We start from the raw sequence: 15,020 nt of genomic DNA, 5'->3' as shown, positions 1-15,020 counted from the left end.
TGGACGCGAATGTTAATGAGAGCACTCCGCTCTGACGTTATGTAATTGGTTGTCAGAGCAGAGCGAGGAGCCATCTCCAGCGTCATTGTTTTTCCCTCTGACAAACCGACAGCACCACAGAGGAGGAGCATCCTGCTCTCTACATGGGATTAGCTGCATGTGGTCCTCTTTTCTTTTTTTAATCATTCATCAAATGTGCTCCCGAGCTGAAACGCATCCGGCCACGGTATCACACACAGCTCCATTTACTTCTCATGTCTTTGTGCACGCTGCTACCCACTGACAGTGCTTATTAAAGGGGCTGCTGTGCGCTCCCTTGCAGCTTCCCCCCCCCTCCTCATCCTCACGGTGACGTAGCAGATGACAGACAGCTCGCTCGTGTCCGCCTCAGCTTGTTTTGGAGCTGTCCGCGGTGCTGAATCCACTGTTTGCTGGAGAGCGCGTCTGTCAGCACTCAAGGTGCCCCCAAGAGAGGCCGGCACGAGGCTGCAGAGAGGAGGAGATGATGATACTGTCAGGAGGGGGTAATCCAATTTTATTGTGGATGGGGGGAGTTAAAGAGTGCCTCCTATTTATTAGCAGTGTTCACCCTCACTCTTCAAGTTAAGTGTCTCAACAGCAGCTCCCATCTATCTATCTATCTAAGTATCTATCTATCTAAGTATCTATCTATCTATCTATCTATCTGTCTATCCTTCCATCCATCCATCCTTCCTTCCTTCCTTCCATGTTAGTGTCAAAATGTAGAACTACTATGTAGAGCACATACCTCCGCCAAAGCCCAACCGTCACCTTTGCTTGTACTGTATTACTCAATAATCCAGTATCAAATTAAACATATTCAAATACGCTAGATCCGGTTATTTATGTTGTCATCTTGAATCCTCCTCAAACTGTAATCACTCATAGATAGCAGCCACCTAAATACGCCATCAAGATCCATGCAGAAATGTACAAAAATGTCTAAAAACGCCGTATCTCACAATGTTAATGAAAGTGATAAAAATTTAAAAAAATCCCCGGATCCTTCTCTTTATCTGGATCCACACCTAAAGGACAAGGACAAAGACATAACCTCATCCTCATCAGGACATCTATCTATCTATCTATCTATCTATCTATCTATCTATCCTCTAATCCTCTTGTGACACTTGTCATCACATTCATCCACAGGTCGTTGGGAGTCACTGATCTATAGCTGCCTGTTCAGGCCTAAATTAGGTCTAGTAGGAAAAGTAAAGCCGGGTATCAAACCTCTATTCCTGTCTGATACCGACTGAAAGGCCACCAAATTATCAGAGACTGACCTTCACCGAAAGCTGGCGTTGAACGTAGATGTATGATCTTGTTCGCTTATTCTTTGCTCAAATAGTTCCCTTTAAAATCCAATTCCAGCATTTTAAGCGGTTCAGCTTCTTTTGTCGAACGGGTTTTGTAGACAAATGTGTCAACGTTTATTCTTGTACCAATACTAAAAACTCAGGTAGCCGTCTGCCTGTGCAGTGTTTGTTTGTGTGTGAGTCTGCACTTGTCTGCGTCCTTGAGAGGCGTAGAGCTATAATTAAGTCACAAACTACTCTTCCTTCTCCCTTTGAGGCTGTTTATTTCCAAAGCCACAAGCGTGTTCTCACAGTGTGTCTGCGGCGCCGTTCATTTTGTGCCTCCATGCTTGACTCGTTTTTGTTTTCTGATCGTGGTTGGCCAGCTCAGGAATTTAATTACCGTTTGCACTCATGCAGCCACTGGCTCGATCTGCGGTTATCTTTCACCATTAATAGAAAAAGAGTAGTTGTGACAGGAATGCTATCTGCCTTAAGCAGGGAGCGCAGTGGTTGTGTGTAGCGAGATTAACCCGGGAAGATAAGAATAATAGTTTGCAGACAGTTTTTTTTGCGAAATGGTTTTAGGTAGTTTTTAATCTGACTCTTTTTTTGGCCGTGTCCACTTTAACTGGCGAAGGATTAACAGGAGCGTGGGATTTGTGGGAAGCGCTGCAGTTCAAGCTATTGTCATTTGGCTGCTCGTTCTCCTACTGAATGTGAGATATCTAAAAGAGGTGCAGGACTTCAGTCGAGTGGGGGCTGCTTTGTTCTCGTCACATTACGAGCCAGTTAAAAACACGATCATTCGGTTTCAGATGAGATTCCTCTCCCACACGTACTTGGTTGTTATGTTTTCAGTTAGATCTGATTCCTGTTGCATCTCTGGGTTTGTATCCTGCACGGAGTAGCGCGGTGTTCTCTCATGTCGCTGACCTTTCGCTGTTGTTGTGTCACATTGTCAGGTTTTGGCGTTTGCGCGTGGCGTCCTGAGACGTCATGCGCGAGGGCGAGAGGACAACGTGTGAAAGAGGGACATTTTTTTTTGCTTATACCCTCTTTAATGTGTTTGTTTCTGAAAGGGTTAAAAGCTGTTGCTCTGTTAAAGGAGGAGATAGTGGTGTCTGACAAGGTGTGAAAAAAGAGGCAACGTAAGAACAGACAGTCGGGACAGGAGGGGCAGCTGGAGCGTCTCATTTCTCTCAGCGCAGAGGAGAACACACGCAGGGGAAGACTCAATCGAAGGTGGCCGATTTATCAGGCGCCTTTCACACCGCAGAAAGAGTCTCATCATTTATTTTTTCTACCTGTGTGCACGGGCTGCACGATATTGGAAAACTGAGATTGTGATGTTTTGGTTTTCTGCAATATATGGAAAAAATACAGGAATCCTCACCAGATCGCTTCGGAAATAATGAATCATTCTAGATTAATTGGGGTATTTTTTGTAGGGGGAGTGCATTTCGTCACCCAGAATAGGCCCTGCTTTGTTGATAAATCAGTCAAGATTTGATTGTGATTGGTGGTTCGATGTGCATGAAGAGCCACACTCACAGGCAACAAACTCCCATGGCATACAAGAACCCTTAAATCAGACTAAATTATAATATCAGACAGACTTCCCTTGCAGATTAGTCATGGGAAATGACAACTGTGCGAGTTTTCCTTTTGTATCGAGCAGCAAAAAAAAAAAAAAAGTTGTGACACGCAGTCACAGCGAGGCAGGCGAGCAAATGAACAAAAAGCGAGCTTTAATGAAAAGTCCAAAAATCCAAAAAGCATGCAACAAAAGGCGGGCAAAGGAAAGTCTGGGGGGAAACAAACAACTGAACACTGCAATTTCACAAATGAAACACAGAAAAAGACAAAGACAGGAAGTGGAAAGTCTCAATAATACACATGAGGACATAATCTGCAAAATAAAACAAACCATGACAACAACATTTTTAGGCGCACATTGCAATATCGATGCTGAAGCGATGCATTGTGCAGCCCTAACGTGTGTTATTCGATGCTAAACATCAGAAAGATAAACAGAAAAAGATGCTATTTATTTTATGACATATAATCATGGAATAATGAATTCACTAAAGGTGATATCTGATGATTTTAGGTACATAAAAGTGGATAATGTTGTGTGTTTCTTGACGCCCACGTTAGCCGCCGCCTTTCATGCACTGTCACCACAACATGTCAGTGTCTGCCTCCTCTGAATCATCGTCATGTGGCTCAACATGAGGCAGAGCGCTCACTTAGTGTGTGTCATGATCTTTTTGGGCGCTCCAAAATGGAGTCCCAGCGTGTTAATTGAGGGCATGAATCATGGACCGGAGTTCGATACTGGCGTGAAGGGTTGAACGCCATCACGAACGGGTCTTGTTTCTGCATTGTTTTGGTGACAGCGTGTACCTGTGAATGCAGCAGCAGCAGCAGCAGCTTCAGGTCATTGCTGTGAACACTAGAGGGTGTGTTCCTCATGGACATGTTCAGGGACAGAGAGGCAGATGAGATAATGTCGTCTTCTTGACTGGATGGGGAAGCAGCTCATCATGGGGTGTGTGTTGCTAGGACTGAAACTGTTGATTGGAAGCTATGAACTGCAGCTACACAATTATTTAACCGATTCATCATTTGGTGCAAAACACATGTTTTGCAAAGAATTTAGGCAGGACAGTAGATATCAAATGTAAGCAAAATGAATAACATGAAGGTCATAAAGTAGAGATAAAAGAAATAAATACAAAAAACAACCATAAAAACAAACTAGAATGGCACCCTGTAGAGCGCATACCTCTGCGAAGGCCGAACAGTCCCCTTTAATTCAATCAAGACTGATCCAGTATGTAATAAAACACATTCAAATCCTCTAGATCCAGATTTTTATTAGGATCCGCATCAAATTGTACTCACTCATAGATACCAGTCACCTAAATACGTCATCAAGATCCATGCATTATTCTGGAAAATTACCAAAAAATGTCCAAAAAAACCCCACCTGGGATTCATTCGGATCGGCACCAAAAGTTAATGAGGTCCATTCTAGGCCGAGACCCATCCTTCATTCAAGTATCATGGAAATCCGTTCAGTAGTTTTTGTGTAATCCTGATCACAAACCAACCAACAAACCACACAGAGGTACATAAACACAATCAGACAATGTTTCACAGCAAAGGGTTTCATCGTTACTCATAACTGTCTTACACTTTTTGTTGTTTATTAAACTGAAGGATTTTATAGTGATTTCAGCTCCAGAAGAAAAGGTGAAAAGTGAGGAAGACATTTTGAATATTTCAGTTTGTGAATAAAGAATTTTGCATGTAGAACGATGAAGCTGATCACACATACAAGAGTTGCCATCATCTGGATTATCATAGCAACAAACGATATCTTTAAGGTTTAAAGAGTAGACAAGACAGAAGTTAGACATCGAGCCTGTCTCAGAATCTCTGGGGATATTGCACAGTCAAAAAACAGATACGAGATTGCTTCTTTACTATGTTTACAAAAGGTACAAGACACACCAACATCTGTAAACATAACAATAAGACATTGAACAGGTTATACTTTATGAAAAATTTTGAGATGTACTTCCTTAGCCTTGTTTGAAATTGTTATTCAAATGATTAATTTTCTCTTGATCAACTAATGGAAGATTAGTCTGTTAAATTATCGAATCCATGCTCGGCTTTCACTGCGAGGCTGCTGGACTCTGTATCCCTCAGAACTATAAAACAGTCTGATGAAAAACACCAGGCGCATAAAGTGACCATGACTCAGCGTTTTAACATGAACCTCTCGGAGGTGGCCGCAGACAGACATCCCACATCTCAGGTCGCTTCGCTTTTTGACGGGTGGGCTGCTTCATCGTGGTTTTTCCCTGAAATTTCAGTCGAGTGATCAACTATCTAGACTGCTTGTGCTGTTCATGAGGCGCAGGATCAAATCTCAGCTACAGGGAGAACGATTCTGTCACGCAACATGAATAAAAACACAACATATTCAAATACAAACGCAGAAAACATAATAACAGTCACATCACGCTTTCAGTCAAACGAAGCTGAACTGAAGTCGTTATAACCTCATCAACACTGTACACTTAATGTGCAGGTATTAAAGAGAGGACAAGATGGCCGACGAGCAGGATGTTAGACAATTCAGTCGTTATCTGCTCAGCTCCACGCTGATGGAAGGTCGGGTGAAGTTTTGTACTTCACGAAACATTTCTGGAGCTTCACAGCAAAACAGGGTCGCAGCGTTCTCCTAAACAACTGAAGAAGATGGGGACTTTAAGTGGCTCCATATAGCTCCTCCATTATAGTCTCAGTCTCCAGAAGCCCAGAGATCCCAAATTATTCTGAAAAGACGTAATTTACACCCTTTTTTAAGCCAAAGTCTTCACTGTAGCTGCTCAGTCAAAAGCACCAGCGCTTTATATATATATATATATTGGATCTCGGAGCTTCCGGAGACTGGGATTATGCACGGAGTGCATGTACGGAGTCAATTTGTTTTGTTTTTACGTATTAAAACAAGTCCCTGTCTACTTCAGTTGTTCAGGAGAATGCTGTAATTTACTGTGTTGTCGTGAAGCCCCAGAAATGTTTTGTGGACTACGAAACTTCACCTGACTTTCCACCGCCGTAGAGGTGCGTGGATAATGACTGAAATGTCATTTTTGTGGGAACTTATCCTTTAAGTTACAATGTGTAAATAACATAAATGCAAACAGTAAATCCAGGTAAAATATTAGCTCTAGATACAAGAAGTCAGAATCACAATCAGAAATACTTGATTGATCCCTGAGGGGGAAACTGGCACGTCACACTAACTCCTCTACACTAGTAGATAGATATATGTATATATTTATGTTTATAAATAGAATTGCTACTAGAAATAGAGAAGTAAGATGTGTGCCTGGTGCTACACAATCACTACAGCGTAGACGATAAGTGTGTGATGTTTCGAGAAACAGATATGAAGTGAAATTTTGATGAGATTCAGCGTTTGCACTGTAGGAGTGCCTCTTATAATTATACCAGCCACAGTATGACGTCTTTAAGGTTTTGTAGTGTGGGTGAGCGGTATATGTCGAGTTCTGCGCTCTGCGTGGGCTGTACGTCATTAAAATGTGGTGTCGAGAGCGAAAAGGTCACACTTTTTAAAACGAAAGCCGAATATATGCATTATCATTTGCAAATCGTATGTCGGTGTAGAAGTCAGTGTTCCTTCGCTCCATGTAGTTTCCATACGGTACATGATCACCTTACTTTCTTTAATATTGACTGGTTTGTAACTCTGCCAACATTAATTATGGACTACAGCAGAGTAGGCTGATGTTATTAAATCTTGTACTTCCCACGAGTGAACTAATCTCCCTTGATTATGATCGTTCACAATGAAATCCACCTGATCTCTTAATATCTCTGCATCTGTAAAGATAATTGGTGTTTTGACACTTTGCTTCAAACGTGTTGGGCTCATTTCCATTCATATTCCCATTAAAAGCAATTTAGCAGCACTTAAACTTACTCGATACTCAAAGGACTGACCCCCAACATCTCGTGTCTTTTTTTGTCTTTGCACAGGTGATCTCCTGCAGGGGACCAACAGCTCTCTCTCAGGTTTATGGAAACCTGACCTCCCATTGGTGGAGAAGGTGAGTTGTAGCTTGTTTGTTTTGTCTGCTCTCCGAAAATCTTCCTGTTCGCTCGATCTTCATTTAGTCTGAAGGTCCGCTGGTAATCCAGAAGCAGCGTTACGAGCTTTTAAAGGACCTTCTGTATAATTTATAATGCTAAACACACCACTTTAGGTAATTAAAAGCTCTTTGTCAATGCTGTTAATATTTCATGAGGGAGCTCCGGTCTATCAGAGGGCTAACTGGAGGTCGTTTCTGTTTCTTCTTTGAGACTTTTGCATTGAGTTTTCCCCTATTTGGTGTCTCTGTGCATGAGTGTGCATGATTAACACGACATATAGGATTACAACGCCACTGCAGGGTTGCATTTCAGCCTCCCGGTGGATCGCATTCACTGATCTGTAGTCTCCGAACATTTTGACTCTCTTAATAATTCACCTGTTTTTTGATTTTAGAGGAGATTACCTCAGGATGTGCTTGTATTTCCTCACTAAGAGCAGCTGCTGCTGTCTCACCGGGAAGAAATGATAACTCAGGGGTGATTATTGATTTCTCTGTTTGATCTCTTTGTTTTGCGGGGCATTACGACGGAAACCTCGCTGCAGCAGGCGGGTTAAGCAGCTGTTTGATGAGCACAGACTGTTGTTTGTATGTGCAAGAAGGCTCGGGATGTATGTGCGATCTTCCCAGTCTTATTGAACTGGGAACTGATGGCCCAGTTCAATAAGGCTTCTGGGAGGATGCTGTGCAGCTTGGACCGGGAGAGGAAGCTCGGTCGGAAAAATATGGTGTGTTTGTACTGTCGGTAAACAAAGTATGCTCCAAGGAATACAGCTGCAAAGAAAATACCACTTAGTCTTGTCCAGGCATTATTCTTTCTGGCCTTCGTCCACGAAGACAATTTCAATATCATGTTGTATCTTGATATAAATCTTTATATGCCTCTGACAGCTGTGTCCGGAGACTTTGTGTTTTCCGTCTGTCCGTCCCGTGAAATCTCAGAAACACCTTCTTCAAACTCGGCACAAACGTCCGCTTGGACTCAAGAATCAGCTGACTAGATTTTTGCCATAACGCAAGAATTCCTACCCTAATTATGAAAACATTTCAGACACACGTCTAATATCATAAACTGATGACGGCATTTTACATGTGAGGTCAAAGGTCAATTTACAAAAATGTACAAAAAGCAGCTGCATTGAGGAGAAGGCAGTAGGAGTTACGTTGCAATCTGGAGCTGTGGATGCGCAGCGGACTGCGTTTCCAAGCTAACGTTAGCTGCTGTTGCTCTCTGGATGCAAAGGGAGGGCAGCAGCATTCGACAACTTAAACACGTCATGCTACAATCTGCTCACATGCGGCCGATAAAAAGTGATTAATATATTACAGTTATTATAAATTGTTACATAGAGCGCCATTAAAGAGGGAGTAATCAAATAAAACCAACCATTTAATTCAATTCACGTTGTTATCTGCGCTCAGCCACACTTTGCTGCATGGCCTACAAAAAGCTGGGAAGTAGGATAGCGACGGTTGATCGCCGCTCCCTCCTCGTGCCCAGGCTTATTGGCTTGTTGTTGCCTTCAGGCTCGTTAGCCAGTTCTTACATGCAAACATTTCCACCAGACTTATTTATTTTCCTTCCTTATTTATTCATTTATTTATTTATCAAACACCAGTAGTTTGGGCTCATGATTCGACAAATCAATCACTCGCTCTCCAAGTCAAACTGGCAATATCGGCTGTCAAGACTTCCTCGAATAAACACAACACGCACGAGCCAAAACAAAGTATGATATGGATACGAAGAAAAGTTACACTGATTTTACTCGACTAAGCTTCAGCGCGCTGTGCTTTTATGTCATCAAACCTGATCAGGGAGTTTGCTCTCCAGTCTTGTGTTTTTTGCTTTCAAGTGCAGAGTTGCATCTTCAAACCGCTGTTGGCTGTGAGTTGACTCTGATTTGTTTCAATGGTGTCTGATTCGAGTCTCCGGCTCGGTCACTGGGAATGCAGCAGAATCAGTCAGTTACTCAGTCACCTAAACGGGCTCTGGGTATTAGAGGTGGGTATAAATAGGGATGTAAGATGATTATAGTCTGGACATTCAGTTGACGTATCTCTGGGCAAACTGGTGTCGCTGCTTATATTCTCCACTCAGTTTCCTGTTATCTTGCTCATTTTTAACCGGGTCAAGGAGATTTGTGTCCGACACACCGTTTAACTATATGTATATATATATATATATAGAGAGAGAGAGAGAGAGAGAGAGAGAGTGCCTAAAATCCAGAAACAGTTAACATTTTTACACTTCTGGCTCCCTAGTCTCAGAATCAGTGGATGTTTTTGTTAGATTCCTGAAATAAGGTCTGCGGTCAACACAATCTTAAGAGATTTTCAGGTTTTCTTTTACAACAAAAGTAAATACCCCACTTGTGAATTTAAAAGCGTGTGCATGTCTTAAAAAAGCTAACAAGTGGCTAGATGAGACTACAGAGGAGGTCAGGGACAAAAGAGACACTCATCTATTTAGTAGTCCGTCTTTACAGGCAGATTTTTGTCATAAACTATTCTATCTCTAACTTTCAATGATCAATTTATAAGAAAGTGTGTACAGTATAGTGAAGAAGCAAGTTTAGTAATGGTGATGTTGAAGTCATGCAATTGCGTTTATACTTCAAAAATCATAAAAGTGGTGTTCCTTCGTAAAGTCTATCTTGCTGAACAAAAAGTGTAAGTATCACAAACTCCTTGTGAGCTTCTTTTCCACAATAATCCAAACTGAAAAACCCCATAGGCGTTTTGTCGAGGGAGCCAGGGCGTCATCCCTGCCAATCTCTATTGGCTTGTTAGCAGCATTTTGATGAAAATAGCTCGTCTCTATGTTGTTGATCAGCGTTGAGAAACACGAGACTTCCCCTCCACTTTGTGGCTTTAAGGATGGCAGTTCAGTCGTTTCAATAGATTTTGTACAGACGTTTGTGATAATGTTTTTCAGTAAAACTACTATTCCTCTATTGAATGGATGAATTTGACTTTTTTCTCTTGTGCCATTATCAGGTCAGTTATGACAATTACCTGCCAAACTAATGACACCCCTCAGTTTCTGCTGTACTTAATGTTTAGTGCCAGATTTTAGCATGCTAACACGCTCAACCAAGATGGTGATGGTGAACTGTGACCTTTTTTTTTTCATCTCCAGAGAAATGCAGCTGATTGTGATTGATTGTCATGCTGCTGTGAACGTAGCCTCCCCTCGCTTATCTTATCAGCCTCTAAATGGTTTTCAAAGTCGGTATGAAGGAAATTTCATTTACAGTTATTTACTGAGCCGGGTGATGTTACTACGAGCCTTGCATCTGATTTAGAAAAAAGAAATTACATTCCTTTGTTGATACGGGCAGTGAGGGCTAAAAAACTGTAGTTTTTTAAAATGCAACCTTTAGTTGATATTGTTTTAAATGTATTTACATGCATCTCCCTTTCAGCTAAAATAATCTGTAGCACTCTCTCCTCTTCAGTAACTCCACCTCCCACTCTCCGCATACCTCATGAATTCACATACGCACATGTACAGGCTGCGTTTGAAGGCAGCCCATCAGTATTCAGCGCAGCATCAGGCTGATGAGCGGTAAGAAAGCGGAAAGCTGGTGCTTTTGATTCCCAGATTGACTGCCGCCTTGCTCATTTACTCTCCCCTTCCTCTTCTGCCTCTGTCTGCTCAGACATCAGGAGAAGCTGTAGTGGAACCGTCCTCTCTGCTCCATCTCACAGCCGCTGCTGCATATCTGCGGCTCATTCCTTCATCACCACCCATCACAATATGTCTGTCTCCCCCTCCTCTGCTCCTCTCTGCCTCTCTGGTCCGTCTCTCTCCGCCCTCCCCCGGCCGTTTCCCCCCCCCGTCTCCACCACACTGTCACCGGGAGGCTTGTGGCAAGAGGCTTGATAGTTACATAACCACTGCAGCAGCAGCGCTCGGGACGCTGTGTTAAATCACAACTCAGTCGCAAAGTGTGTGTACGTGTACGTGTGTGTGTGTCTTCATAGGGGGCTGCCTATTGCGAGATGTATGTTTCGCCTGACAGCCAAATTTCTGGATGGATCCAGATTCATTCAGTCGTCTCTTCCTGTCTGACGCTCCGTCTCTCTCTGTGGATGTTTGTTTCCAGCTGTCTGGGATCGATCAGTGTTTCTCTGTTCTTGAAGACAGATCTTTGGGATATATCTATCAGCCTTCCCACTGTAAAAACACATTACTCCAGGAGATTTTTTACAGGTCGACCATCATTTTCAACTGTCTTTTTCCAGCTTTATTCTTAGGGAATCACATTGTCACTTAGTTTAATCGTAGTAATCGTAATGCTAATCTCTGCATGCTGATACGCTGACAATGACAATGCCAACGTGTTGACCATCTCGATAAAGCAAGCTTGCATGCTAACATCTGAAAGAAACAGCAGCCCGCACTTCTCCAAAAGTTGAAGAATTTAACAATCCAAATGCCGGAATAAATGTTTGCCAAGTACGTATCTGCAAAACCACAGACAAGTGAGAACTTTCCGTTTATTTATGTTGCAGATTCCTTTTTCTCTTTCGTCACAACGCTGTGCTTATGCTCTGCTTACATTTAGGCACAAGAACCCCTTTGTCAGGGGTATGAAAGCATCATGGTTTGGCTTAAAATACCTGTTTCGGTCACCGGGATTACAGATAGAGATGGCCACATGGCTCCTTTAGGAAACACCCGGTTTTATCGCCACTAAAACAGCTTAAAAATATCCAGAGGTGGGACTTGAACTCCAGTCGTCCGTTTGTCCATCTGTGAATGAACCGCCGGAGAGGGCCTCCCTGTCTGAAGGAGGTTTGACCGCAAACCTAAAAAACAAAGAATACTATCACTAAAATACGTAAGGTTGAATCATAAAGACTGGAGAACTAGATTTTTTTTTTCTCATTGTCATTACTGGTAGTTTGTACTGATGGTTTCACGTTCAGCTAAGTTACAGATGCTGCAGCAGACAGTAACTCTGTCAGATATGTAACATAACTTTTTCATCTGGATCCCTGGACTGCTGATACCTCATGACATCTCCGTCTCCACTTCTGTGCAGAAGCATACTTGTCAAGTCGACTGTCACACAGTGATAAATACCCCAGTTCTGTCTTTCACCGCGACATGAACCCTCCTCAGACCTGATTGGACGATCCCGTGCCGCCCACTTGCTCTCGCTGGTGTTTGCATCCGACAGCTGCTTTGGAAATGTTGTCATATTTCTCCTTTGAAGGAAAAATGCTCTAAATAGACTCGGGAAAAAAGGCCGTGCAGCTATAGAGTCATGTTTCAAGTAACGTCTGCAAAGCGCCTAGTTTGTAGTCATTTGTAAGCAAAGTTGGAGAGACAGTGAGTCAGTCTGTAGCCCACTGATTGATCTCACTGAGGGCCTCATTAAATTCCTTTCTCGTTTTTTCAGCCCCCTTGCTGCTAGTTAGAACAGGAATGGTGATAACATTTCATACTTGCATTTCATTTTAGATGTGTTGCAGAGTTGAACTTAATAATACCCCCAAGAGAAGATCTGCCTGACGAAAATAAAGGTTACGATGAGGTCGGATAGAAGCAGTACGACAGAGAGAGACGGTGTGCAGAGGAGGGAAAGACGGAGAAGAGAAGGTTTTGAAGTTACCTGTTCTGTCAGTCTGTGTCTCCGGAGAACAAGAGTTAAGAGATGACAAATGTAAGATTCTGCATTAAAATGTAGGAAAAAAATGACTCAACCTTTGTTTTGTGTTTTGTTGAGTTGTGTGCTGCTGACAGGATCCCGAATGTTTCCAACAATGGTCTGAAATTAACACCCGACGAGCTCCGAATGCGAGCAGAGTCTCTTTCATATCCAAGCAAAAGGGGTATTGTAACTAAAATAATCCCAACCGGATCGATATTACATGGAATCGAGTCATGCTGGAAACCAAGTCGGATTGGGAAATCAGTGGCGATACCCAGCTTTCATTCATGAAGTCGGTGTTATGATCCTCTCTGACTGTCAACGTCCATTTAATGTAAAACAGTTATAGTATTAGTACGTTGTCTTTGCAGCTGGTACATTCTCAGGTGTCTACAAGATGTTTCCTTTTTCTCATCTCTGAATTATCGAGGTTAAACTGCTTAAGAATCGACCTCGACAGTCTCATTAAGTGTAGTTTTCCAAAGTGTTATACAGACCTAGTCGTGTACTCTATACTGTAGTGCAAGGCCATTACTCCATCTCACCGGCGACACTGGATACTATCAAAGCAGATATTTGAGATTGAATCAGAGCAGTTTTATTGGCTGTCATCATCCACCCAGCTCAATCCCTACCAGCTCCATGTGACCTGCAGCCGACCACGACCTCTGACCTCTCTGTGGGACGGGGGGGAGAATGAGAACACTTCCCCCTCAGAAATCGATGTATATTAATGAAGCGTCTGTCTTTTCTGTTATTTACATCCCAGTGCTGATGAATTATTGTGCAGTCTGTTGTTCTGGGAGCTGAGCAACAGCACACCTGGCTGACTCACACAGCCACGCAAAACAGGGTATTGATTGAAAAATGAGCAGCAGGAAGCACACAAACACACACAAACACACTCGATTCTTCTGCGCCGACCCGGAGCACCTCTGGAGACTTTCATGATCAGATAGCTGAGTCATCCTGCGCATCGTCGGTTGCAAATCATGACACACGCAGCTAACCTGCGCAGGCAAAGGCCTCCATGGACTCTGTTGCTGCTCAGCACATTATCTGCCAGTTGTTATCACATGGAGATATTACAGATCTGAATGAAACATGTTGGATGCTATGAAGACACTTTTTTTTATCATGATGTATTTTATTATTATATTTAATATATGTAAGTCCTATGGGAAGATGATATGTCGAGCCAGAACTTGTAGGATTTTAATAGTAGTCATGGTAGTAGGATTTTTAATGCAGGAACATTTACTTGTAATGTATTTTTCACGTGTGGTATCAGTACTTTTACTTAATTACAGGGTCTGGGTACTTCTACCACCACTGGATGTATGATAGTACGTTTTGTCCTTTAAATTTGATGTTGAGCATCCAGACTTGCTGACATTCATATATCCAGCAGGATGAGTCAGGATGACGTTGCTGATCCTCTGACTTTGCATCCAGCAATGACAGCCGGTCAAACATTTCATTTTTTCCAGTAAAATATCTCAAGATCAATTTCTTTCCACTGGCGAACCTTTCGTATATACATTAGTCGTCCTTAGAGGATGTCCGCTAATGCCACCAGCAGGTCGACAACTATTCGTCAACTATTGGATGAATTGCCATGAAATTTTGGCGTACATCGATGTCTGTAGATGAGAGAGGATGAGGGCTGTTGCTTCCTGAATTCTATTGCAGACTCCCCGTCTGGATCAACATGTCAGTTCCGATTCGACTCTCCTACTTCATGCTCCACCGAGCGGCGAGGAGGGCTCACCCCGCTACACGTTCAGCTGATAAATACAACACATCAGCACCCTCACCCTCCACCCTCACTGATGTTCCTTCCCTCCGCTGCTCTGCCTCTTTTTTATCCAGCCCTGATTGCTGCATCTCTTTTGAATGCGTCCCTCCTCTTCAGGGCTCTATCGCTCTCTCTTTTCATTCACTCACACTTCACAAGTCCTTGTGTGTGTCGGTGCGCGTCCACTCTCGAGGACGTCCCCGTGGGACGGACAGCTGACATTACGTCGCCGAACCGGCCTTCTTGCTCCAGTCTAAAGCGTCGGTCACATGGCCGGCTTAATGACGGCCTCGGCTGTTATGCCGTGTGTGAAGTATGCACAAGGCAGCTCTGTCTCCTGGCAACATCCAACAGCCTGCACCGTGAGATGAATCACATCTCTGTCCTGATGTGTTCAGCTGCTGTTCTGGCCCCGTGGCTCTCTCTATTCCACTCGGGAAGAGCCCGACTGTCTGACCAGCTACGTCCTGAGCTCGCTGCACCTTCTCCCAGCCTTCGTCCCTCCTCTTCTCCCCCGCCTCTCGTCTGTCACGTCCCA

The 15,020-nt window shown here is 43.2% G+C and overlaps 1 protein-coding gene across 2 annotated transcripts in view; it reads left to right on the top strand.

The window, feature by feature from the left end:
* Positions 1-15,020, top strand: part of pacsin1a (protein kinase C and casein kinase substrate in neurons 1a) — a 38,284-nt gene that overhangs the window by 1,062 nt on the left and 22,202 nt on the right. For both annotated transcript variants that reach the window (XM_084366228.1, XM_084366229.1), the window contains exon 2: positions 6,906-6,976. The gene's annotated coding sequence lies outside the window, so the exon portion shown is untranslated. The remainder of the gene's footprint in view (positions 1-6,905; positions 6,977-15,020) is intronic.

Source organism: Pagrus pagrus (genome assembly GCF_965226575.1).
Source record: "Pagrus pagrus genome assembly, chromosome: 11".
Lineage (NCBI taxonomy): Eukaryota > Metazoa > Chordata > Actinopteri > Spariformes > Sparidae > Pagrus > Pagrus pagrus.
The sequence above is the reverse complement of the archived record's forward strand: the minus strand, read 5'-3'. Positions and strand labels throughout refer to the sequence as shown.